The 24,860-nt window shown below is 32.5% G+C and overlaps 2 protein-coding genes across 3 annotated transcripts in view; one reads left to right on the top strand and one right to left on the bottom strand.

The window, feature by feature from the left end:
* LOC126838743 (14 kDa phosphohistidine phosphatase-like) overlaps positions 1-24,860 on the top strand; it is a 94,374-nt gene that overhangs the window by 28,968 nt on the left and 40,546 nt on the right. The gene's annotated exons all lie outside the window — the stretch shown is intronic.
* The window catches only part of LOC126838742 (arrestin homolog), a 61,560-nt gene that overhangs the window by 27,171 nt on the left and 9,529 nt on the right, over positions 1-24,860 (bottom strand). The window contains exon 2 of one of the 2 annotated variants that reach the window (XM_050573407.1): positions 16,310-16,379. The exons of the other annotated variant lie outside the window; for it this stretch is intronic. The gene's annotated coding sequence lies outside the window, so the exon portion shown is untranslated. The remainder of the gene's footprint in view (positions 1-16,309; positions 16,380-24,860) is intronic. 2 annotated transcript variants of the gene reach the window in all.

Below are 24,860 nucleotides of genomic sequence, written 5' to 3'. Positions count from 1 at the left end.
CTCACGTTCTCCAAGGTACCTGACACGTCATAAATCTCAACGTCTAAGAAAGCAAACGAGCAGCTACGTTGTGCACAAGCGTGGTGTCGGGTTACCACTTAAACAACATGGTATCATATTCGCCACGTACACAACACCGTCTACTAACCAAAACGGGTTATGTCGCGCCTCGTTCGCAGTTGAAAAAATTGCATCCTATCTCGAATATCCTTGCCACTACCGCTGATTTCAGATAGACCCCAGCCCTAATACGTATCCGTGTTGTTATGCTTTTATCCCTCGGCAGTGACCTCTTATCACTTTTCGATCATTCCTTATCAGGAACCGTTATCAGATGTTTGTAATCAGCTGTTTGTTGTTGTGTATATGTTATACTCCTAGGTTGGTAAACTTGAGTGAGGGTAACGTGAAAAAGCTGGCGCAAAGAAGACGACGGATGGGTGAGTGATTGTTTGCTTAATTTCAAACGTCAAGCCGTCCGTCAATAATCCTTAATGAAAGACAGCTAAGCGAGAGATACAAGGGGAAAAGATTTATTAAAAATCCTTAACAAAAATGATTCATGTAAAATGACTTCGGAAAAAACGCCCCGCACAAAGAATGTACCTGGATCGCATGTCGGTCATTTGGTCATCGGATAAATCTTAAAATCTTAAAATTTGGAACAATACAGTAGTACTGTTTAATTACTGTAGTAAAAAAATGTCCAGTCTAATATATGCGCATTTCCTAAGCTACTAAACGATGAGAATAAGTGTTTTTTATTTGTTATCTGTATTTCTCATTTGGAAATAGAAAACATAGATGTTATTGCATCTAAGAGATGTATGTTTCCTTTGGACGTTTTATGTAACGTTCGGTGTTTAAATTTTCTGATTTAAACAAGAGTGGAAACCCAACGTGGTGGAAATGTTGATTTCTTTAGTTAACGTTATATGCACGGTAAAAACCAAAATTGATAGTTATGTAAATATTTTAAAAGGCTATAAAACGCAAACCTAAATGATTCTCTAACCACGCACGCACGTTCTTCTGTACTTTCATATCGTTTTCAGAATGTATTTTCAACACTATTAAAGGCAACTCTGGAACTCATATTAAAGTCGTCACGGCTTTTGTGCGGGAAAATGTAATTATTATTCGCGTACCGGATTGTCATTGCAATTTGTCAACGTGGAACACTGTCGTTTATAGTTTTTCATTTTCCATCCTTTAGGGATCCGCTCGTTTCTTTCACTCCCCGGCAACGTCACACTCGACACATTTATACACATTAAACCCTTAAGTACGTTTTCGCGTTATTTTGTTTCATTTATGTATTACACATATTTTGTAAACCGTTGTTCTCTCATTAATAATTATCAAAACGTTTCATCCGTTCGTTGTCTTTCACTTTACTCGGTCATACATAATATTTCCAGCCGACCGAATCCGCCTGATTAAATAAATAACATGTTTCGGTTAAACCGTTTACACTAATTTGTATTGGTTTATTAAACATACCATATTATATTACACTTTAACGTTATGACGTCGAGTATTTTCCATCGTTTAATTATTACAAACTTTCAGTGCTTTAATGTATTTCAAATTATATACCACTTATCATTAACAATAAAACAATTGTGCATTATTTACCGGTAATTATGTAGTATTAGTAAATTTAAATTGCTCCATTTAAGTTAACAAGATAAATACAAATTTAACAAACATTTAGAAGCATTTAGAAATCTTAGTTATTAAACTAGTAATTAATCTAAGTCTCGCTGAAGTTTGACAGATGTCAAAGTCGGTGTAAAGTTATCATTGTAATTATTTATGTTATTAGCACACTAGTAAGTCGACACTATTTCTAACACTTAATGTTAACATATTTACGTTTAGTTTTTATACGTTAAATTAAAACGTGTATATCTAATAATTTACTCTGGACAAGTTTCGGTATTAAAGTAAATATGTTTTTAAAAAGTATGCTTTATTTACTGTTCGTGAAGTTGGTAGAACTGGAATTTCATAACAAAAACATCAGTTTTTTTTATTAGCACACAACGTTTATTTTATTGAAATGTAAAGAACACTAATCCTATGGTTTATAAAGTCCATTAAAAGTGGGCGTGTGCTGTAGAAAAAAAGTTTATTAGGGCACACTTTACCGGATTTATAACCTTTATAATTTTATCGACTGACTGGCGTTATATTTTGCATTTAATATTAGGATCTTTTTTTTTTTAATACACTGCGCATATATTTTATCCTCTATAGTTATGATGTTTTGTTTGCACAGTAGGGTCGACGCTATCTTTACTCGGGATTAAATCATCAGAAGTTCCCGTGTGAGGTCCGACTGCAGGCCAACACCACCCTACATACATTATACCTATTTTGTATTTATTATGACGTGAACTGACCCCGTTTTAATAACTTGACATTTTGGCCGACTGCAGACTGATAGCCGGTCAACATCTCAATGGGGTTAGTCGTATAAAGTTTAATCTCAATTTTCCACAAATGTTTATGTTCCTACCCTCCTCCCGAACTCATTATTGTTGTATTAACTTTTGAAACGCATGCATTTAATTTGTGAGATATGGGAGATCACTATGCAAAAGATAAATTAAATCATTAATATTGAGTGGGCCACTTAATAAAAAAAATCACCCTTTATTTGTACGAGCGACATTACTGGCTGTACATAATACAAGGCCGCCGGGTTGACAGAAGAAGGGGTTCGCAGACGCTATTGGACAGTATATAATATCAAAAGATATTATTCAATTGCGCCGTTTTGTGGTTCTTATCGGTAACTGCGATAGTGTGTGCTATTGATGAATCGATAATCGTCATTTTCTTACTATTGTGCATAAAGGGCAAGTATATATGTACATATAACATCAGGTAATCCGGCAGCGCCGGGCGTGGCGTGACGTAGCTGTGGTGTTTTGTAAGTGCTGGTAGGGATATTTTTTTTATTATTCTATTTATATTTATATATATATATATTTTTTTTTGTATTACATCGAATGGCGCCGGAAAGGAGAGGTTTACAGGGGGAAGCTTTCGACGGAAAATTGGAGCGGAAGACAATTTCCTTGAAAGCCGCACCCTTGGGGCACCGCCTAAACGCGCGAGGAAATAATCCAAACGTGACGGACTTGTCGTTCGGCGCTAACCTTTTATTTCATTTTATTGTATTTAGTTATTTATTTCACATTGTCCTCACTCTTTTATGACGAGCGTCGTTGCCGGTTCGACATAATATTTATATAATATCTAGTCAACGTAAACAGATAGCTAGCACGACCGTTGTCGGATCATACATTTATCATTAGGTATTAGAAATGCCCTTTAACGCAGTAAAAAAACGCCGGTGAATTTTGGTAATAGGACAAATTTAGAGAAAAAAAATGTGTCTCAAGCCTTGATAACGAATCTTGAACGCGATGGCTAAACAGCTCGAAGGAACGTGTGCATTAACCGCTATACGTTTTGACAAATTAGCAATGCTGCTAAAGTAGTTGAAAATGGAATGTGCGTTTTATATTTACCACAATTCTCTAGGGTTAATCTCTATTATATTACTGTCTAACGATTTTTAATGTACAGAAGTGTCGATGTAGGTCGTTAAAACACAATTATATGATAAACCATTTTTCCTGAAAACAGTGAGAGAAGAGAGCTTTGCTTTTCTTTAATTAACAGTTTTGTAGCATAGTTTTGGGACTCGAGATGTAAAAATTAGACTAAAGGTAGATCTAAAGTCTACGCGGGGTTATGATAATTGTAATTTGTTTTTTAAATATCTTTATCATTTATTAACGTTTTCTGTTTCTCTTTTAATTGACCTTGTTCATACCTACGTGCAAAATCGATTGAATTGTATATTATCTCGTTCACAACAGCATTATACTTGTATTCATATACTCATCCGTCAGTCACTTGTGTATTGTGTTTGCTATTGCGCTCATTTTAAAGAATGTTTTGTCGCTCTCATTGTTTATGAATTCTCCATCGATCGTTACATTAATCTTATCAATCAACAGCGTGTGCCCACTCTAATGCCGAACCATTAACCAAGATAAGATTGACTTAATTCGTGGTTTTAACTTGACGACTATCCACGATAATTAACTTTCCCTGACGCGCTCTCGTTGCATCTTTTTTTACAATCAAGATTGATTTACTCGAAATTATAGTGAATTTTCGTGCTGACAAAGCGTCTACTTAAGAACCAAGTATAATCCGTCTGCCAACTACTCTGGACAGTTTTCCGAAGAAAAAAAAACCCTGAAGCAACGCGATAGCGCATGTATTAACATGTTTTTAGGCAGCGTCACGTCACGGTATATAGATGAGAGCAAAGGATTATGGGGGAGTTAGATAAGGGGTCAGATTACAAATTGTGATAAGAAAGAGCTGATACAGGATTATCGATAAGAATATAGTGATAAGAAACATATGATACGGCAGCTAGTGAGAGACAGCAGATAAAGGATTAGTGGTAAGCGACAGATGATAAGTGATAAGAGATTAGTGAAAATAAACATCTGATTATGGCTCCTGATAACAGACAGTTAAAAAGAAATCAGTTAGTAGAAAGGATACGACTATTGGGTGGATCAGAGAGAGAAGGAAAGAAGGGGATGGTGGAAAAGGTAGGGGATGACAGATATATCCATGATTATAGAATCATAGTATGTTTTTCCGTGTAAGACAAAAAATATTTAGTGTTCAATGAGAGAAGGAACCTGCGCAGTAACCAAAACGCATTACTCGCATATGCGCTTGCGCAGACGGTTGTGACGCGTTTTGGTTTCTGCGCATGGTCTTTCTCTGGTGATCCGTAGCGTAAACGAATAACGTTGACGAAAAACGAATTATATATATATATACACAACGTATGCATATATACAACAAAAAATTGTTTTGGATAACACCATGGCTGACGGTGTTTTACTGTGAAAAGTACCTTCAACGAGCTTTATCATAGTCGACGACCTTATATAATATTAAAACTAATACCAGAATTTCTAGAATTCACTTTAGTATATTATTATAAAAACTATTATGTATACTGTAACAACAAGGACGTTGGTAAATAGTTAATTTATATTTTACGGTATAATAAATAATGTAAACATGCAACGTTTTATTTCGGAAAATAAAAAAAAAAATTTAATTTTTACGACGGGAATTTAAATTGAGTAAAACGTCAAACTATTTTTTTTTTTAATCAAATATAAGTGTTTGCTATTAAATTTTTATCATATAGCATCTGTGTAACTAAGCTATATAAGCGATGGGTTTTGGGGTGGGTATAGAAATATTGTCGAGTATTAAAACAAAAAATATTTAACTAGATTTATTGTTATATTTTTAATTTTACATTTTTAGTTTAGATATACCGTTTTTGTGTTAGTAATATCAACCTTTTTTATTTCAGGTAAGAATCTAGTAAGATATAAGTAATCCTCTGGCCTCTGATAATACAAGAACTTACATTTAAGTAAGTGCATACTCATATGACATTTGTTAGTAATTTTTATTTTCATCTAATAGCTATTGCTATGAATTAGTGAATATTTTGAAATATCCTGTTTTCCCAGTCATTGTACACACATAATACAAATTAAAACAGTTGTTCTTAGTAATCAATTTTATTATTATTATTTATCTAGTTTGTATTAATTACAGTGCAGTTTGTCACTTTTATAGTTTTGTTAAATCAATGATCACATGCCTCTTCGAAATTAAATCCTAGCTACAATGAAGTCTTTCTTTTCTTTTAGTCCTTCTGTTTATTTTACTATCGCATACAAGCTAATATTTATTAGTCTATCTAAAGTATACAAAGATATACTTTTTAAATATTTCAACACAAATTTTTACTACCACCACTTTTGGTACTTTTGAATGATTAAGTCGTCCGATAAGCTAAGCAAAATAACCATTAAATAATATGCAATTGAGTTTTCTAAAAAAAATCTTTTTTTTTTTAATCCTACGTTATTATTTTTTTCAATTTCGGATAACTACTTAAGTCATAAAGGCAAGAACACATATTTTTTTTAAAAAATGTACTCGTTTTATGTAAATTAAAAAACAAAACATAAAATAAAATATATATTTCGACATTAATAAACATGGAATATTGACCTTAACGGGTAGTTTTAAAGTTGATTTTATAAGTTTTTATGAAGGTAAACAAATATATATATGTATATATATATAATATATATATATATATATATATATATATATATATATATATATATCTACCTAAAATACTTTGTGAAGTCCTTTATGCGGAAAGTTTTCCAAGTAAAGCGAGATTGTTTTAATACAGCAATCAAACAACAGAGAACTCTGTTTAATCGATATTTTCAATTGTCTTTCAGTAACGCTGTTGTTTTTCATAATAATTATTGTTTCATTCAAACTATTGATTTATATTTTAACCTAACAGTTTCGAGGCATTACAACACACCGTTTGCGCGTGTAAAACATTAAAACTCTTCTTATCATAATTCTACGATAAATTCCAACGAGACACAGTCGTATCACTCTGTTTGTAAATGTAAAAATTGATTGAACCCTCCCCCCCTTCTAAGCGTGTGCGTCTTTGATTTATCTGGTTCGAAAATGTAAAGAACCATTATTATTGTATAATTAAGATTCGATTGAGATTGGAAAACTATATCATAGTTTCAATATGTTCACATGGTGTTGTGTGTGCAAAAGACACGAGGTTTGGCTATTTTGTCATTTTCTTAGAACGTGACAACGATTTTCCGCCGTTTTCCTGGGAAGGACGAAACTAATTTCGCCGGAAGGTAAACAATAGAACTTTCAAACCGTGACTTGATTCTTGAGCATAATAATTAACCGGGCCATATACTACCAGGGGCGTATACAGGGGGATTAAAGCCCCTCCCTTATTTACTTGAATTGTACGCATTAAAATTGCGATTTGTATGACAATGATTATTGCTTATATCTATTGTGAGTGCATTTTGACATTTTCATGTCTTAGCTCTGGCACATAACCGAAAAAAGCGTTACGTTGTTATCTGATAAGAGATCTGAGATAAGCGATAAGAAATAGGAGGTAGAACATAGGAGTTAGGGGTTGGGTATAGGGGTAAGAGATACGGGGTAGGAGATAACAGTAAAATACTATAAATGGAATGGGGTTAGGGTGGGGATGGAGATGGGGGTGGGGATGGTTTGCTCTGGCGCATAATCGAAAAAAGCGTTACGCTGTTATCTGATAAAAGATTAGTGATAAGACATATGTTGTATTCACAACGATCAAATTATAACTGAAAAAAAAAATTTTAAGTAATTTAACAAGTCATATTTCCTATAAATTGTTTAAGGCCAGATATTATGAAAACACTAAAATATTAGCCAGAAACTTCACATGTTTACTATCCACCTTAGATAATATACTATTTAACCCTAGCTTGTTATTATACTATTTCATTATCTATAATTCCACACCACTAATCTAAATTTATACGGTGCTTCAATGAGACATGAAAATGCTCTTTCGTTTTTTCTATTCACCTAATTTTTTTCATCCCTAGATGAATCCGCCCCCCCTGTACACTACGCGGTTATACTGGTTTTATGTTTTGTCCGGTAATTGATATTTTAAAATAACAAATGCGTTTAAGTAACGGCGAAATTGTTTTTACCGTATTCCGCTCGAGGATAGTTACTTGCCGCTTAATAGTTCCATTTATAATAGCAATTTGTGGGTCGTGTAATATTTTTCCCTCCAGCCATTCATTCCAACTACTTTTACTCCCACAATGTTGTTTTCCAAACGATACCTTAGCCCGCCAACGCGGTAATCGCAAGGCGATTGCTTATTAGGAGGCTAAAGTCTGGGTTATATATGGTCACGAACCTTATATTGATGTCTGTACAGGTGACCCTTCTGCCGTTGTAAGACACTCGTTTTCTCGGACCAATATTTGTTCGGTTTTTATAATAGTAGCACAACAATTTCCCATTAAATAAATGCTACCATTATCTCAAATCTCATCTTATTGTGTCCGGTTGTTGGTGTTGGTACTACTGGAATTTAGAAAACCAAAGACAAATAATGATAATTATTATAAGAGGAAAATATGTAATATCTTTGCAAAGTCATAGCAAACGGACAAATTGATGATAATTAAAAATTCAAACGCTAACATTTGCTAAACCTTTTTGTCTACATATTAATGGAAATAAAAACATATATTCTCGTTTAAAAAAATATATCCTTATCCATATTTGTTTTATGTATAAGTGTTATAGGTAAATTGATAGATTTTTCCAACAAGTATAGGAAAAATGTTATTTATATTTTCTGAGAAAATGAGTGTCCTACGTTAGACGGATCACCCTGTTTGGTATAACTTACACAAAGATTCGAAATAATCGACTTTGCTATTGACCCTTATAACTAGACACGGAAACGAGTTATGCGGGTTAAAGGGGGCTTAGTCATCAATTTCGAAACCGTTCCAGATAATCTTATGGTATAAATCTTGTTTTGAAATAGCTTGCATAAGTTACACGATGAAATCAATCTTGCCATTTTCCATTTTGAAAGATGTATGTGTCGTTTCACACAGTTGTTGTCGATTGTGTAAACTGACATTCTTCTTTTATGTGCTGTTGACACTGTGTAAAAATCAGTCTTAGCCACACAGCAAATCTTCAAAGGCATCTATCTTCACTGATAGGGCACAACCGACTAATTTTTCAGTTGACTAAATTAATCTACCATCAAATTTAATCAATTTTAAACGGAAGGTATCGCCAGTACTGTTATCAGTTCGTATTTTCATGTTGTAAACTATTAAAACTGTTTTAATAGTAAGAAAGTATTAAGACTAAGACGAATAATGTGTTTATTAATTTTAATATTTTCTAAATCCCCTATCTTTACTATGCTTTTTAGGTGAAGCTATAGGACTTAAGATCGGATAATTAGACAGAAGATAAATCTAGTGAGGACTTTAACATAATATACATATTCCTTAAATATCTGTAGTCAATTTTTTAACATGAATATATTATGTTATTGGGTTGAATACAAGAAACATTTACGTGATAAGAGATAAATGATAAGACAAAAAGTGATCAGAGATGATTACATTTTTTTCCTTATTTTTTTATTGAGGAAAAACCAATTGGACAAGAGGTGAAATTACACTTTGTCTAACTGTAGCAATAAATTGTCATAGACAGACTATCAACCCTATTACATTATTATCGTCATTAGGCACAACGCTTTATCGATAAATATATTCTACCTTTCACAATTTTGCATCGAAGCGTTTGTTTGGAAAACGATTTCATCACTATCAGTTGCAATAATAATTCATACAGACCTTTCCCGCCCCAATATACATACGACACGTCCCCACTGTACTGGCTTTTTTTTTTCATTGGAAATTGAATGAATATTGTGGAATCGTATACGTTATCATAGGTGTTGTGAATAGCGGTATTATCGAGGGTTTTAAAATCACACTTGCGGTATAGACCTCGACAATGGCGGCTTTTCGACTATTTCCGTGAAATCCCTGTGGACTTTCGGATAGTGCACGAGAGCTCCTCTTCTTAGCGCAAATAGTAAACGTATTCAAATTGCATTGGATTCTAGGGTTTAATTCCATTTGTGCTGCTTGCCGAGCCCGTATGGCGCAGTGCGTGAAACTCGGCGAATAAACGAAGAATTGTGTAGGTAAACCGCTTGCAAATAACGTGGCGGCGCATTTGAATTACAAATTTAATAACCCACAGTATTATGACTATCATCGTCGGCAAAAATGTATTAAAGACGTATACAAAACGTTATTTGAATATGACCGCGAGCTTGTATTTATTTTGTCCGCAGCTGTTGTGCTTGCTTTACTACTCGTGTTGAGATTGTTGTACCAAAAGCGAAATAAACTCTAAATTTAAGGAAACGTGAACAAATGCCTCAGTTGAAAATTTAATTTTTCAAATTCAAGAGTTTAGCACACTGGTGAAATATCCAGATTTCGTTTGTTACATTTATAAGGCGCGAAGAATTTAAACGAATGCCAAATCTTTAATTTTCATATAAATGACCTTTAGCGATGACTATATATAATACCTATTCTTTTTATTAAAAGATATTTTTAGCGATTTTTTTTTTTAGTTTATAGAGAACCTTTTCTTTTTTTGAAATCCTATAAAATATGACTATTTTGAATAAAAGAAAATAGAAAATAATATCGACTACCTGGGTTTCGGAGCCAATTCAATTTGCACCGTTCTTGGATATGATGAAAAATGTCGCTTAGACCCTTTTGCTACAAATCAAATATAACCAGATAGTGTACTATAAAAATAAATCGAAAAATGTAAACAAACTTCAATAATCTCGGAAAAAATCAATCTTCTGTTATATACAGCGTGGTTTAAGAAACTTCATCAAAAATCTGTAACGTTATCACCATGAACCGTCGTCAATCAGTCAAGATTAACAGAATAATATTATCATCTATTAACCTTGGTAATCAACTACTTGTTATCAGTGATTCTTATCAGTCACGTTATTATTGTGAATAGTGTGTACGATGGTTTCGGCACTATGATTTGACCGTACTGCGTTGAAATTAACAAAACCAATCGAAAATCGTTATTTTACTATACCACACTTTACAACCTTCGATTTGCTTATTATCGGATCTGGACTTTAATCGGCAACACGTGCGTGGAATATATTTTCCAAACGACGCGTTATAAAACGGTTTGCGAAAATAGGGTAAGTATTATCCGATAATGCGCCACAATTGCGAACGATATCGGGGTCGGAATGGAAAGAAAGAAGAGAAAAAAACATCTTTTTGCGGCCTACCGTGGCAAGTCGAATGCGGGCAATATAAACACACACACACACACACACACGCGAGGTACTCGAAAATCTAAACATAACCCTCGAGGAATTTATATTTATTTGCGCTTAAGGACCACACCGAACCACCTTTATTCCAATCACGTGCTCCGCAAGCACAGCGAGGACTTTATCGGTAGTGTCTAACTCGGTGTGGTACTTACATTCAAATTTTGCGCCGAATTCATATTGCAGATTTCCCCCCCCCCCCCGCCTCTTCTACTGCTTTATATTAGCATTGTCGTTAATCTTTTAAGTCCGTCCTCGCCGACGCATATTCGAAACGTTCGATTTCAAGTATACCCACCTCGGTTTCTTGTGATTTTAATCGCTTCTCGTACGGAATATATATATATATATATATATATATATATAAACGACACTGCGTTCGACTTTTCACCGTGTCAGCAACATAGAGTTTTAAAACTCATTTTATGTTAAAAAAAAAAAAATTTTAAATGAACATCTTAAGGTCAAAAATGTTTAAAATCTGATTTTAAAAACACCCAGATAGTGTGCGCTCCATTGTAAAACAATAGATTTTCAAATAACGATTTTCGATTGGTTTTGTTAAATTCAATGCAGTACTGCCAATTATAGTGCCGAAAATATTGTACACGCTATTTACAATAATAACGTTAACTGATAAGAATTACTGATAACAAGTAGTTGATTACAGATGGTTGATAACATTTCTTAGACCACACTATAGAACAAAAGAACGTTTTTTTTTCATTTTTTGCTCACACTGACCTGAGATTATTAAAGTTTGCTTACATGTGATGTTATCACAGATTAAATAAAACCAAAATGGTGTACTTAGTACTCTCTTCAATTTAGTATGACCACATTTAAAAAAATGAAATTATTGTACAAAATTGTTTACTATGATGATATGTTATTCAATAACTAGGTAATATTTTTCCTGCTAGTGGTACTTGACTTTGAGTCGAGGAAGGTATGGGTCAGTTTAAATTTTCAGCAGTCACATAGCTTTAATAGAACACTATCTGGTTTTGATATTATTGTAGTCGATACGCGAATTGCAAAACCATTCAATACCCAAGTGTCATTATGTACATTAAAAAGGCAAAGATATTTTTCATCTGGAAAAGATTTCCAAAGTTTACTTTACTTATATAATATGATTTATTCGTGTTTATAATAATCTCATTAGCGTGACAGTTTTACCATCGGCTTAACCACTTATTATTGTTTGATCAGGTTCGTTTTTATTTTCCATTCTTTTTTAAATTACAATATTATTTTATTAGGTATCTGTATCGATGTATTTTCCTTAATTATCGAGCATATCTTAATTGCTTGAAACTAAGTTTAAATAATGCAAATAATGCAAACGCCTTAATTTAAATTCCACGCCTACACAAAGTCAACCGAATCCAAAAACCAACCAACAGCTAATGACTAAAGTTGCCGGAAGTGGAAATTAAAATATAATTTAACACAAAATTGTACAAACATTTTTTTTCTGTAAATTATTTGATGAAAATAACCTTTTTATGTTTTATCACAGACTATATACGAAAGCGGATAGCCAGGGTTAAAAATGAAATCAGTGTGACCACAGATTTAAGCCAAAATTCGGACAATGAACTAATCAGTTATCGTTTAAATCATTATGATTGATAAGGATGGATAGGATAAGAATAGGATGAATAATATTGTAAAACTTCTGCACGCAATAGTTTATACAATTTCATGCTGATCAAACTGATGATGTCCTCGCGACCAATTAGATAATCTTTTCTAAAAATGTGTATTGTTTAATTGTGTCTATAGTCTTTTCTAATAATATTAATGCATTTTAACAAACGGTGGATGGTTGTGGTTATTTTCAATGTTGGTTATCTGATGATGATTAGGTGATTTTCAAAAAGTAAATCTGTACAGTTTATTTTGGCTTACATAAATATATTATGATAATCGCGTTTTCCATTAAAAAAAAAAATATGTATATTTTTCATGCAAAAATACGGTTGGATTTAGGTCATAAATAAATGGACCATCAGATGTGCTGATCTGCATTTATGAAAACAATAACAATATTAATGATTCGGCTGTGTAAAGTTTAATTAGTGTTATTTTTTTTTATTTTCGATCAGAAAACAAAAAACGGCCAATTCATTACAATCGCGGTGTTTTTTTTTTTTTTTTTACCCTTCAATATAGGGGTTTTCCATTGTTTGTACAACACCATTGTGTTGTCATAATGAAAATAACGGCGATTTAACGTAAATAAAAAATAAACGACGTGCCAGGGGCATTTCTTTGTGAACGTCGCCTTAATTTCCCCATAAGATTGTTACAATAGTTGGCAAGAATATTGTTATAACGAGGTTAAAATTATTAAGATGTAGTAAACTATGCCAGAACACTATAGTTGTAACAAATTATATAAGCATGTTTTCCACTGAACTTTGGTTTCTTAATATTATTTAGACCTTTACTGTTGTTTCGGTTTTTATTCCATTACGCATGTCTACTCATATGAATATTAGACAACATAATCAAAGAACTATTGTGCTTGTGTTGACTATTTTATTAGAATATACCCAAGTGAATTTTTTTTCTCGAATTTTTGCGCTTCAAATAGAATTCCTTCTTTTTTTTTTTTTTAGTGTCTCTTCGGCATGAAATCTAATTAGTAATTTTGACACGTTTATCTTGAAGACACGTCACTTTGACATTAGATACTACTACCCGGTGGTGGAATTTCACAGAAGGTACTCAATACGGGTATGTCGATTTTATCTCTTCGACGACCTCAGGTTTCCCAAAAAGCACGGCTTGTTTGTATAGTGTAAAATACCTGCCTAGCAAAAGCTTTTACAATATATATATATATATATATATATATATATATATATATATATATATATATATATCATATATATTATCTACACTGATTTTTGTTTCCTATTGGAACAAAAAAAAACCACCTATATTAACACTGTCTCACGGTTCAGTTGTATTTTAATGGCAAATCGCTATTTCGAAAATACATTTTATGATTTTATATAAATTATTATTATTAGATTTACACATTCTATTGGAGATGCTATATTAATCCTTTTTACAGCTCTAAAGCACCGCGTGGAGTTAAAAAGTAATCGGTGCCACGGTGGTATAGTGTATTTTCAACGTTATTTCTATATATTGTATACAGAGAGAGAGATAGGCACTTAAAATGAAGGCACGTATCAAATTAGTATTCATGTAAATGTCAATCAGTAATCAGCATATTAAATCAATCATGTCAGAGTATAGAACGGTTATCCGAATTATCCATATTATATATATATATATACAAACGAATTAAATGCGAATGAGCGCAAAACGGCGGTTTTTATATTATGGAACGGACTATTTTATGTGTATTTTGTATTTGTTTACAAAACGGATATGACAAAGTAAAATATCTATTGAAATTATAACAGCTCCCCCCTATTGATCATCATTAGTATGATTGTGATTCGTTGCTGTGACTATAGGAGTATTTTCTTCCCTTTTAAAAGGCTTTTACGGCTTTCATTGAAATGTCATCATTGACAAACGAACACTACAAAAGTTTTAGTCGGCCGACAACATAAAGCACTGTGTAAGTTTAGGTGTAATCATTTTCCAGACTCTGTGTACAATTACTCGATTGATGTTTATCACGCAGATCATTAAATTTGATTTGCGGTTATCATCGCGTGGTGTACCTTTCCGTATAATACTTTATGCGGTTTGGTTTTGTGTGTATTTTTTGTGTCTTATAACGAAAACGATACTGTTGTTTTATGTTCTATAAACACGACACAAGCAATGTCTGAATGTGTGTGGTACATTCAGTATATTCCACCTCCCGCACACCCCTTCTTACAATTCCTCAGTCTTGGAATAAGAAAATCTAACTATAGCGTTATTATATAGTGTTCTATATGGAGACTGCCAACCGCGCATTTGTAGAAAGCCAGTGTAATTAAGTTTTGCAATTAAACTGTCGTTTCTGTACTATTATATAAGTTGCTTGGGCTATATATATATACAATATATATTTATAGGGTGGCTGGCTATGGCAGTTGTAAAGGACTTGAGTGTGATGACAAAACATCAGTGATGATAGCGTCTTGAAAAAAAGAAAAACTATAATATTTCAAGATAAGTGGTGGTAACTTATTTTAAGATAATATACGCAATACCAACCGCTCAACAACGAAGACATTTTTTTTCTTTTGCGGGGTCACACTGGTTAGCTTGTTAGCTCATCGCTTTATATACTTTTTCAAAATTACATCACAATCTACTACCGATAATTTTGTTACTTTTGCATGATTTAGTCGTCCGGTTAGCTAGAAATAATTAATAACATTAAACGCTTCTCGAGTGGGTTTTCTAAACTTTTCTATAATTTTTTGCCGGATAACTGCAAAGTCATAAAGGCGAGAAATCAATTTCGGGGAAAAACATAATATTTATGTTCATTCGAGAAATAGTTTAATTAACGTTGTTGAAAAAAACCAACCCTTGCTCTTTGATTTAGTAATGGAGATTAACAATTTTTCCGTCTTAATTTTGGTTCCTTTAAACCCAAACTGCAAACCTTTGAGATTAGTTGCCGTCGAATGCAGTACATTTATCTTGATCTTAAATCCAAGATTTCTGTTGGGATTAAGCTACTGTGATTTCATTAATTACTTACGGCGTCCTGTTTTAGACTATTTTACATCATTATTATTATGTTTATTTTATATTATTCTTATTTTACATTTTGAACTTTTACTGGAAAGTAAACCAATTAAAAGAATTTCTCATTAAAGTCCGGCCAGAAGCTATGCTCGTATTAAAAAAAAAAAAAACTTTTTTTTTACGTCGAATAATTAATTATTAATAAAAGCATTTTTTTATATATATATGAAAAGTTTGTTTTTATTTTATATATTTTTGTTTTCAATGTAACTTTTATGCAATTATTTTATATTATGAATGAAAATGAAAACGTAGACAGTCTACCTACTCATTTTTTAGACATAATAAAGCAATGTATTTTTACATAGTAAACAAATAAAATAAACAGCTATGATGACCGACAACGATGCAATAAAAATATGTATCGTGGTTAACTGAACTTAAATAAAGTCATTGTATGTTAGGCCAGGCATATACGTATTACTATGAATCAGATTTTACCTACTGATTTTATTTGAGTAACTCCCAAAGGACTTCAAACGTTAGTGGTCCCTATATATTTACTACATTATAAACAAACATTAAAGTAATAAGAATAATACTATAAGGCCTTTTCTTTTCTAAGGCGAAGCATTTTTCAGTGTTATCGAATTTGAATTTTAAAAAAATGTATACTCTTCATGTAAATATTACCTTTGTAGTTGTTTTGTAGTTTGTTTGTGCTCAGATTCTTGTTAGTATTCAAATTCTTGGTATTGCATACCTATAGAAACACAATAAACAAGTATATTATTGTTGTTATTATTTTGTTAATAATAAAAATAAAAATATATATTTGTTTTAATGTTGTGTTTGCAACTGTGCAATGCGAAAAGCGAATAGGGACTTCTTGTGGGCATTTTAGTAAATTATTTTAGTAGAGACATTTTGCAGAAGGCCTAAAAATAAGTTAAATCTCAACATTATCGCGGAGCATTGTAATCAAGTCAATGAAGCTTGTCAAGAACGTTGTCTATATTCCTAACAATAACACTGTCCTAAGACTAGTGTTAATCTAACGTGGCAATCTCAAAGATAATAGACCAGTTATTGTTAATGCTCTTGTATGCAAATTAAACTTGCCCAAAACTTGTCCAAACAATTATTTTCCCTCTTCAGTTTCCTCTATTCGTTTGCGCCTAATGAGTGAATATTTGATTAACTCAACAAAGGTAAATTCGCAGGCCTTTTGTTTCGAGACACATCAAACGATACTGCGATTCCTCTCATTAAAATACAAACAATTGCTTGTCATAAAAAAACCCATCCAGCTATATTTATTCGGTAAACATTTCATTGTCGTCGTTGTGTAGTGATTTTATAACAATGTTTTGTACTTTTCCAAACGGTACACCTACCATTAGTATGAAAAATATGCTCTATTGCTGCTTATGCCTAAATGGCACGTGAGAGGATTCTAAAAAAAACCCTAAAACTTAAAATCAGTGCTACGCTTATATAATTTGCTTAATGTTTTAATTGTTATAATTGCACTCTCGGGATACACTAAATAACATACACACAATTATTATTATTGGTCTGGGTAATAATATCAAGTGTTCCAGTTATTCAAATCTAGTACAATACAACAGCTATGTGACAACTGTGACATTGTCTACGATTGAAATATTTGATAATATGATTCGGTAAAATGTTCACTGTCAAATGTCAGAAACTGAAAAGCTTTATTTGACAACGACACCGAGGGGAGGAAAACAATGTATTAAATTAGTGTCACTCACTTAACGCGTGGTAAATTCAAAAAAGTTAGCCCATTAAGAAGCGAGCACAGTGTGTTTGTATTATACAAAAAAGTAAAGAACCCATAAGACGAGTTTCTGTGTTTTTCTTTGGGGCGAAGGTGAATGGTTATTGATTTTGCTATAGTACTTTTATTTTGTGTTTTTCACATTGTTTTGGGAACCGTTGGACCGAATTTTTTATCTTATATATAGCCCATCTATAATAGTCAATATGTACTGTTGTTGATACTTTGAGGGATCAAACTATATTATATTTCTGACTTCACAGAGTTTAAAGACTTTTGAAGGAGAAAAAAACCTCTGCTGGCGAAAAAGTGAAGTAACTTAATTAATTAATAAAGCGACGTCTGTTTTTAATCCCATTTTTTTATTGTGTTTTTATGCTCGGTTTAAATTACAACCATAATAATAGAGGGGAAAAGCAGATAAATATTTTAGTACCATTTAAACAGTATAAAATAGGTCCCTTGATGCCTAAACCTTTTAATATCAATTATAATTTTATTTTTAGTCGTATTTATATATATATTTTTTTCTTTCGAACAAACAAAATAATATATTCATAAAAATACGTTTGTTCTATCAGTTTTTAAGAATTGTTATTTATTTTTTTTTTTTAGAATACACTATCTCGAGTTTGCTTTTAGTTACATAAATTACTGTAACTGATGTAGAATGTGTTGAAAGCTAACTCCCACGTTTTAACAAGCGCCAATGAAGCTCTGGAGCTTATAAGTTTAAGTAAAGTGCCTTTAAAATGTAAAAGTAAAAAAAAGGCCAATAGAGAACAGAAGCGAGCCAAAAGGGAAGAAGTTTTTTTTTTTACATAAAACATGATTTGTCTTAAAAGCTAGCGTTGGCGATATACCGTACATGTTTATGCAGAAATTGAGTTAAAGTTTGCAAACTTATTGAGAGCCTTTATCACTTTGTCCGGAAGTTAAATATTATAATGTTATAGTAAAACGTGCACTTTATTGTGGTGCCATGAATTTGCATCTAACACACACATCTCGGACCTTGGGTGGTTTTAAAAGGTTTTTAAAGAGATTTAGACGTTTCTGTTTTCCATCACACAATTACGTTTATTTAAAACTGTTATAGAAATTGGAGCGTTTAAATCATGATAAAACTAGATTATGTATAATCGAACATCATAAGAGATGGAAGATAATTGAATTTTGATCAGTTAATGTAAATATATTTATACATATATTTTTTTCAACAATCGTTTTTTTCCAATGGCTATTTATTGAGAAAATATTCCTTTTTATTAAACCTTTTTTTTTGCCAATCCCTCGTTTCCTTTGATGTTTGTATTTTCCAGTTTCTTTCAACATTCCATTCGACAAATCATTTCACAACTACTAACGGCTATGGCCGCGAACAAAGAAATCATATTTTTTCCGAAGGGATTTTTTGTTTGTTTATCATCCATTAACCTTAAACATTTTCATTATCACGAACGGTGAACCCACGATGATGATATATGTTTATAATATTCTTCTATTTTCTTCGTTTGAACGTTTTTCATTAGTAGATTGTGATTCTTTGTGGCAAAACATGGATATGTTATTGGGGGCTGGATACAAGCAATTTCATGTCGCCATTTTCGCGTTACACTTCACTTTCAGTTAGTGATAAGAGATAATAGCTAATAGACAAGTGATAAGAGAATAATCACAAGAGATAGCATATCCACGATTCAATGTTATTCCGCGGAGTAAAGAAAATAACTAGTTTTATGGGTTTTTTATTTATCTCTAGTTATTTTTTAACGATTATGCTGGACGGCCATTTGGTACGATTTCCATAGTAGTCATAAATAAAACATATTGTTTTATTTACTCGCCACGATAATAATACGGCCTCGTTTTACTGTTTACTTTTTTTTTTGGCCAAAAAATAAACACTTTCTTTTTATCATTATAAATTGAAGAAAAAAAACTGATACCCTGGGTTTTTGTTTAGATCGCGAGAACTGTATATACTCAACGATAATAATATGCGCCATCGTTAACTTGGAACGCATTATGCATATTATGTTTATAAACCGCTGCTGCTCGACCGATAAATGTTATTTACATTTTTTTCACACTCAGCCGTGTCCGTGACCCGGGAACTCATTGTGATATTTTTTAACTTTTGGCATTTTGGAAGGCAGCCACGTCTGTCGTTTAATTATAGAATTTCATTAAAAATCACCGTAGAATTTGTCGAATGATGTGTAATCAAATGTGTTAATATTTTTTGGGAATTGTACCTCTTTTCACGGTTCAGATAAAACCAGATGGTGCACTCCAATATAATTGCTGAAAATTTAAACAAACCGCAAAACCATCTTGTTTTCAAGAGTACTAAAACACTGGTAGAAAAAATTGTTTATGAAAAATTATTGTTTCAAAATTGACCATCGCACAATTTATCGATCGCTATCATCGATAGGTTATTTGATAACATATTATATTTAAATGTTTTATCAGTAAATGACGAAGTGTACCATCTGGTTTTATCTTATCTGTGCTTTTATCTTGAACCAACCGTCGTAATGGCTCCCTGGAGTTTGGCAATTCAGAATCTAGCTTGTAAATGTTAAACTCCAGAGACTTCTGATCATCTGACGTTGCTGTTTTCGACTGGAAGATGTATTTCATTCAAATCTTCACGAATCAAATGTATCTCTGACGATACAATCATTGTTTCGCGTTAGAACAACAGCCGGAATCGTTTTCCATTCCTTCGGGATTGAGAACTCCAAGTATGTATAGCTCGTTGAAAGTTTTGCATGGTTTGCTAATTTTGCAGTTTATTGGCAGGAGTTTTGTCTTAAACACTCGTACGAATGAAAAGTAACATTAATTTCCAACTGTTACCCTTCTATGAATTAGACTATTGGCACGTTCATTGTCATTCACTTCTAGATAGTTAAATTTACCGTTGATTCTCAATTGTCAAAGACTCTTGTACATGTTCGCTTTGGGATCCAATAGCATTTCTCTAATGTTAAACAGAGTCGGGGATTTAGGCGCGTCCCCTTATTTACACCCCAAAGTCTATTTCTAATGACAGAATCATAAGGTCGCCTAAAGTCTACAAACAAATAGGTATTGTCTTTGTATTCGGTCAATTGCTGTTTTCGCCGGTGTAAGTCCTGCTCGGTATTCTCATTGGTATATGGCTTAGTTCTTTCAAGTACATTACATTCAATAGTACAAAGGTAATCAGTACAAATAACGCCTCTTTGTATGTATTCCAAGACTAAAGGTGACAATTACATTATTTAGATTCGAAACGCTTTTCTCGCATCCGGAATTCAGGCTAAATTTGATTTATAGTAATTTAATTGGAAATATTTGAACACGTTCGGAATTAATTCCAAGTCGAGCATTTGCGTTGTTTGCAAACGGAAACTAATTGGGTTTTACTTGCTAAACAAAAGTAACAGTTTTCTTATACACTTGGCTTGTGTTTACAACAATTATATATTTCCATCGTTAATTAATATTTATTTTAAGCAAACATCTCGATTGGGTGAACGAATCATTGAAGTCGATTGAAGTTTATTGTAGTGGTAAAAACCACTTGGGATCATCGCAGATAAACTGTAGCCGCTTTTGGTCAGCTCTATTTCTCAATAATGTTGTTGTTTTTCAGCCAACTAACTGCACTCTAATGTGATAATAGTACAGTGAGCAATCTTGCAATTTTGCTGGATCACCATCACTGTCTTAAACAAACAAAAACCAAAAATACAATATCGTCGTAAAATCGATATGTTGTTTTGAATTCCACACCCCGAGGTGTGAATTTCGTTGATAAATATATTGACTTGGCTTTTCCATTTTATAGCTGTCGCAGTGACAATATTATCTAGGACCCCGAACGTGACTGTTCCAAATATCTACTATAAGGGTGTCAGCACATAACGATTTGTGGATTTGTTCGGTTTTCCATCAAATACTTTTCTTTCATTTTATTTTGGCGATTTTCCAGTAGGTACAGACGGGCCCATCACGTTGTGTACGTCATTGAAAATCGATTTTGTACGTTATTGTTATATTTTTTAAGTTGTCTGAAAAATGTGTAAAAATAACAATGTTTGTACAACAGTAAGTACAAGTTGGACGTTTTCGAGAGTTTATTCACAAATGTCCACTGTTCAGTTAAAATATTATAATTTATATCAGACAAATAATCTATCCTATTCTTTATTGATTTATAATGATTTATTACAGCTGCTGAGTTATTGCGGTAGCTTTATGCTGAATAAATCAAAGTGTTCAATATTTACAATTGCGTTGCTCGTAAATATATTTTTGTTTAAATTTGATTTTACAGCGTAAAAAATGTATTAAATGTTTGTGCCTGTTAGTTTATATTACTATTTGTATATTATGTTTAATAATAATAATGGCTTTATGATTTAAACTTGAGCAAGATGATTTTGTTGTGGCCAAAATGTAGGCTTAAAACCAAAATAGAGGTCCATCATCAATCATTATTGACCCGTCATGACAGATTGACTATGGTCCTATGCATTGCTAAAATGACTTATTTCAACGTTAAGTAGTAATTACTTGTTTGGAATCAAGGAAAACATTTTACTGGTCGTTTTTTGTAAATTTAAAAAGTTTTAATTTATTACTCGACATTTTTTATGCGAACCTGGAAGACGTCGACGCCTACTTTTTTTCCTTTTCTTTTTTTAGCTGATCGCAGACTTTTGCACATTTGTCTAAAAAGTATAATAATTGTGTTTTCAATTCAGCCACAGCAGTCGGGGACTCGTTTATTTTAACTGTAATCGCCGTTGACGCGACTTGTCCAAAACGGTATTTTTTTAGCAAAATTATGTTCATAAAAATATTTTCAGTAAAATGGCGACGACACTGTTGTCGGTGTAGGACATTTAATAAATGAACAGTGTAGCCAAAATAAAAAAACGAGATATCTGCGTATTGGCATCACTGCCTATTTCTCAATATGTCTGATCGTTTTTTTTTTTTAACTCTAAGATTCCCTTCTGTTTATTATAATTGCACGCTAGACGTCTGCTTAAACTTGACGAACCAAGTCAAATTCAGACTTCATTAAAAATATTATTCGTTACTTAGCGAAATGTGCTCAAGATCCTTTTATAAATATTAAATCGTATAAATATATAAAGTAACGTTAAAATAAGGGTTTAACCAGTGAGGTATATATATATTTAACTCATTTGACTGAACTCAAAGGGTCTTTTAACCTAATGAAAAAATTCGGCGAATAAGGTTTATTTTTCACGATAACGAAATTACCGAAAAACAAACATTAAGTTTTCAACACAGTGAACATTATTTTATTATTCTTTTGGGTTTTGCGTTTATGCGTTTCCAATTCTGTACTAACCGTGTGGGAGTTTTTTAAAAGTATTTATCAATCCAAAGATTGACCGAATAATTGATGTTTCTCTCAATTTTTCTCGGTCGCTCAAAGTTCTTCTAAGCGCCATTCCATACGGACAATTTTTCTTTGCAATTTAAAAGATCTATCTGCTTTTTATCGAGCTTTTCGGCTCTTTTATGGGTCAATCGGGCAACGAAAATAGAACGGTTGCCGGTTAAGACGCACAAAAACCCTCGAGGGGATACGGTCGTTTGCGTGACCCTTCGCATGTCGAGAGACTATGACGAACTCCTCGAGTAATGTTCGGAAAACGTCCTAAAAAAATCAAATCGTAAAAACTTTATTGACCGCGCTTCCATTGTGAAACCGATATTGTCCGAGACGAATTAATAACCAAAAGGGGTACGACGACGACGTTTGATTAACTTCGGCTGTTGTTAACACCTTTCGCTGTTGAAAACCATCAATCACTTTGTAAAAATATAATACTTTCAAAGAACAGCGGCCCTTGAGAGCTTCTTATCATCATACCGCTTTGTCGTTTTTACTTTTATCGCAGATTAAATAAAACCAAATAGTGCAATAGATTTTTAATAGATATAAGCAGAATGGTCACTTGAATGTAAACAAAACACGTGACGGCCATTTTGTAACGACCTTACATTATCTTATCTATCTAATACTATCAGTTCAAATTAATCATATTACGGTTTGTATTTTATAATGTATATTTGTTTAAATTAGATATAATATTTTGTCACACTGCGACGTCGTAAGACCACGGCCGTCGTGTTTTTGTGTGATAAGTATCTTATTTACAACAATAACGTAAACTGATAACAATTACTGATAACAAGTAGTTGATTAACGAAGATCGATGGTGATAACATTACAGATGCCTGAAAACAATTTGTTGGCTACACTGTAGAAAAAAAGGATTTTTTTTTCATTTTTTGGTCACACCGACCCGAGATTATTAAAAAGTTTGTTTACATTTTTCGAAAAAAAATTTAGAGAGCACTATCTGGTTTTATTTAATCTGTACAACATTTTGTTACCTTTGTATTGAATATAGATGAAAAACATGAATACATCTATAACAACAATATCGCTTTGTATGTATTTTATACATGAATACTTAAATACTTTTGAAGAGTCTTCTCGACAAGAGGGCAAATATTAGACATTTCAATGGTTATCTATTAACTACTTTGAGTCAATTGTTTTATTTTGTCTATTTATTAATGTCTAGTCAATGCTCCAAGTCTTTAATCGCATGAACTGTTTGGCTTTGTGTACGCAATGCTTAAAATTTATCTCGGGTAATTAGTTTTACATTCATTTATAATCTAGCTGTTCTCTCAACTCCTTCGTTACTGCAATCTTGATATTCAAGCTCTCCTTTTCTAACATAATTATCAATCTGTTTTTTAAAAATGTTTTTTTCTTCAAAGTATCATTGTGATTATGTATAATATCCTTTTAGCCGATTGACACGACGTGTCCTTATAAAACGAATTGTATTGATCAAAACTACCCCTTGGAGACCATTAGGTCATAATATGTTTGTAAACCACTTCAATATGAGCACAAAGGAAATAATAACGCTATCGCCGTCGTGTCCGTGTGGTCTCAAGTAGGTTTTTTTTTAGATTTCACCTTTTGTGAATAACAATATGGAAGGAAAAAAATGGATTTCTTAAATTTTCAATTAATGCCTTTTTGTATGATTTCAATGCGAATATAACGCAACGCAGTTTTCGGTATAATTGCATGTGGGCTCACAAACTTTTAACTCAGGGCATGGGTTAATTAATTTTTCTCCTTTTATTTGGGTCACGACAATTTAATTCCCCGGTCTGACAGAGGGTCCGAAATTTAGGGAAAACCCTTTTCTCCTTGTTTTTGTCGGGGGATACGTGCTCTTTACTTGCCTTAAGTAAGTACTTTTTTCAATAATTCAATTAATGCGCGCTGTTGTACGGATACTGCTTTTTGATAAACGCACACAATGTGTTCTATACTCATTTTGTAAGAAAATCCCTTGCAAAGAAGCA

Source organism: Adelges cooleyi, unplaced genomic scaffold, assembly GCF_023614345.1.
Source record: "Adelges cooleyi isolate 19-005CV unplaced genomic scaffold, UGA_ACOO_1.1 ACOO_flye_CR_arks_rails_tigmint_CR_PRNA_30, whole genome shotgun sequence".
Lineage (NCBI taxonomy): Eukaryota > Metazoa > Arthropoda > Insecta > Hemiptera > Adelgidae > Adelges > Adelges cooleyi.
This window is presented reverse-complemented; position numbering and strand designations above follow the sequence as displayed.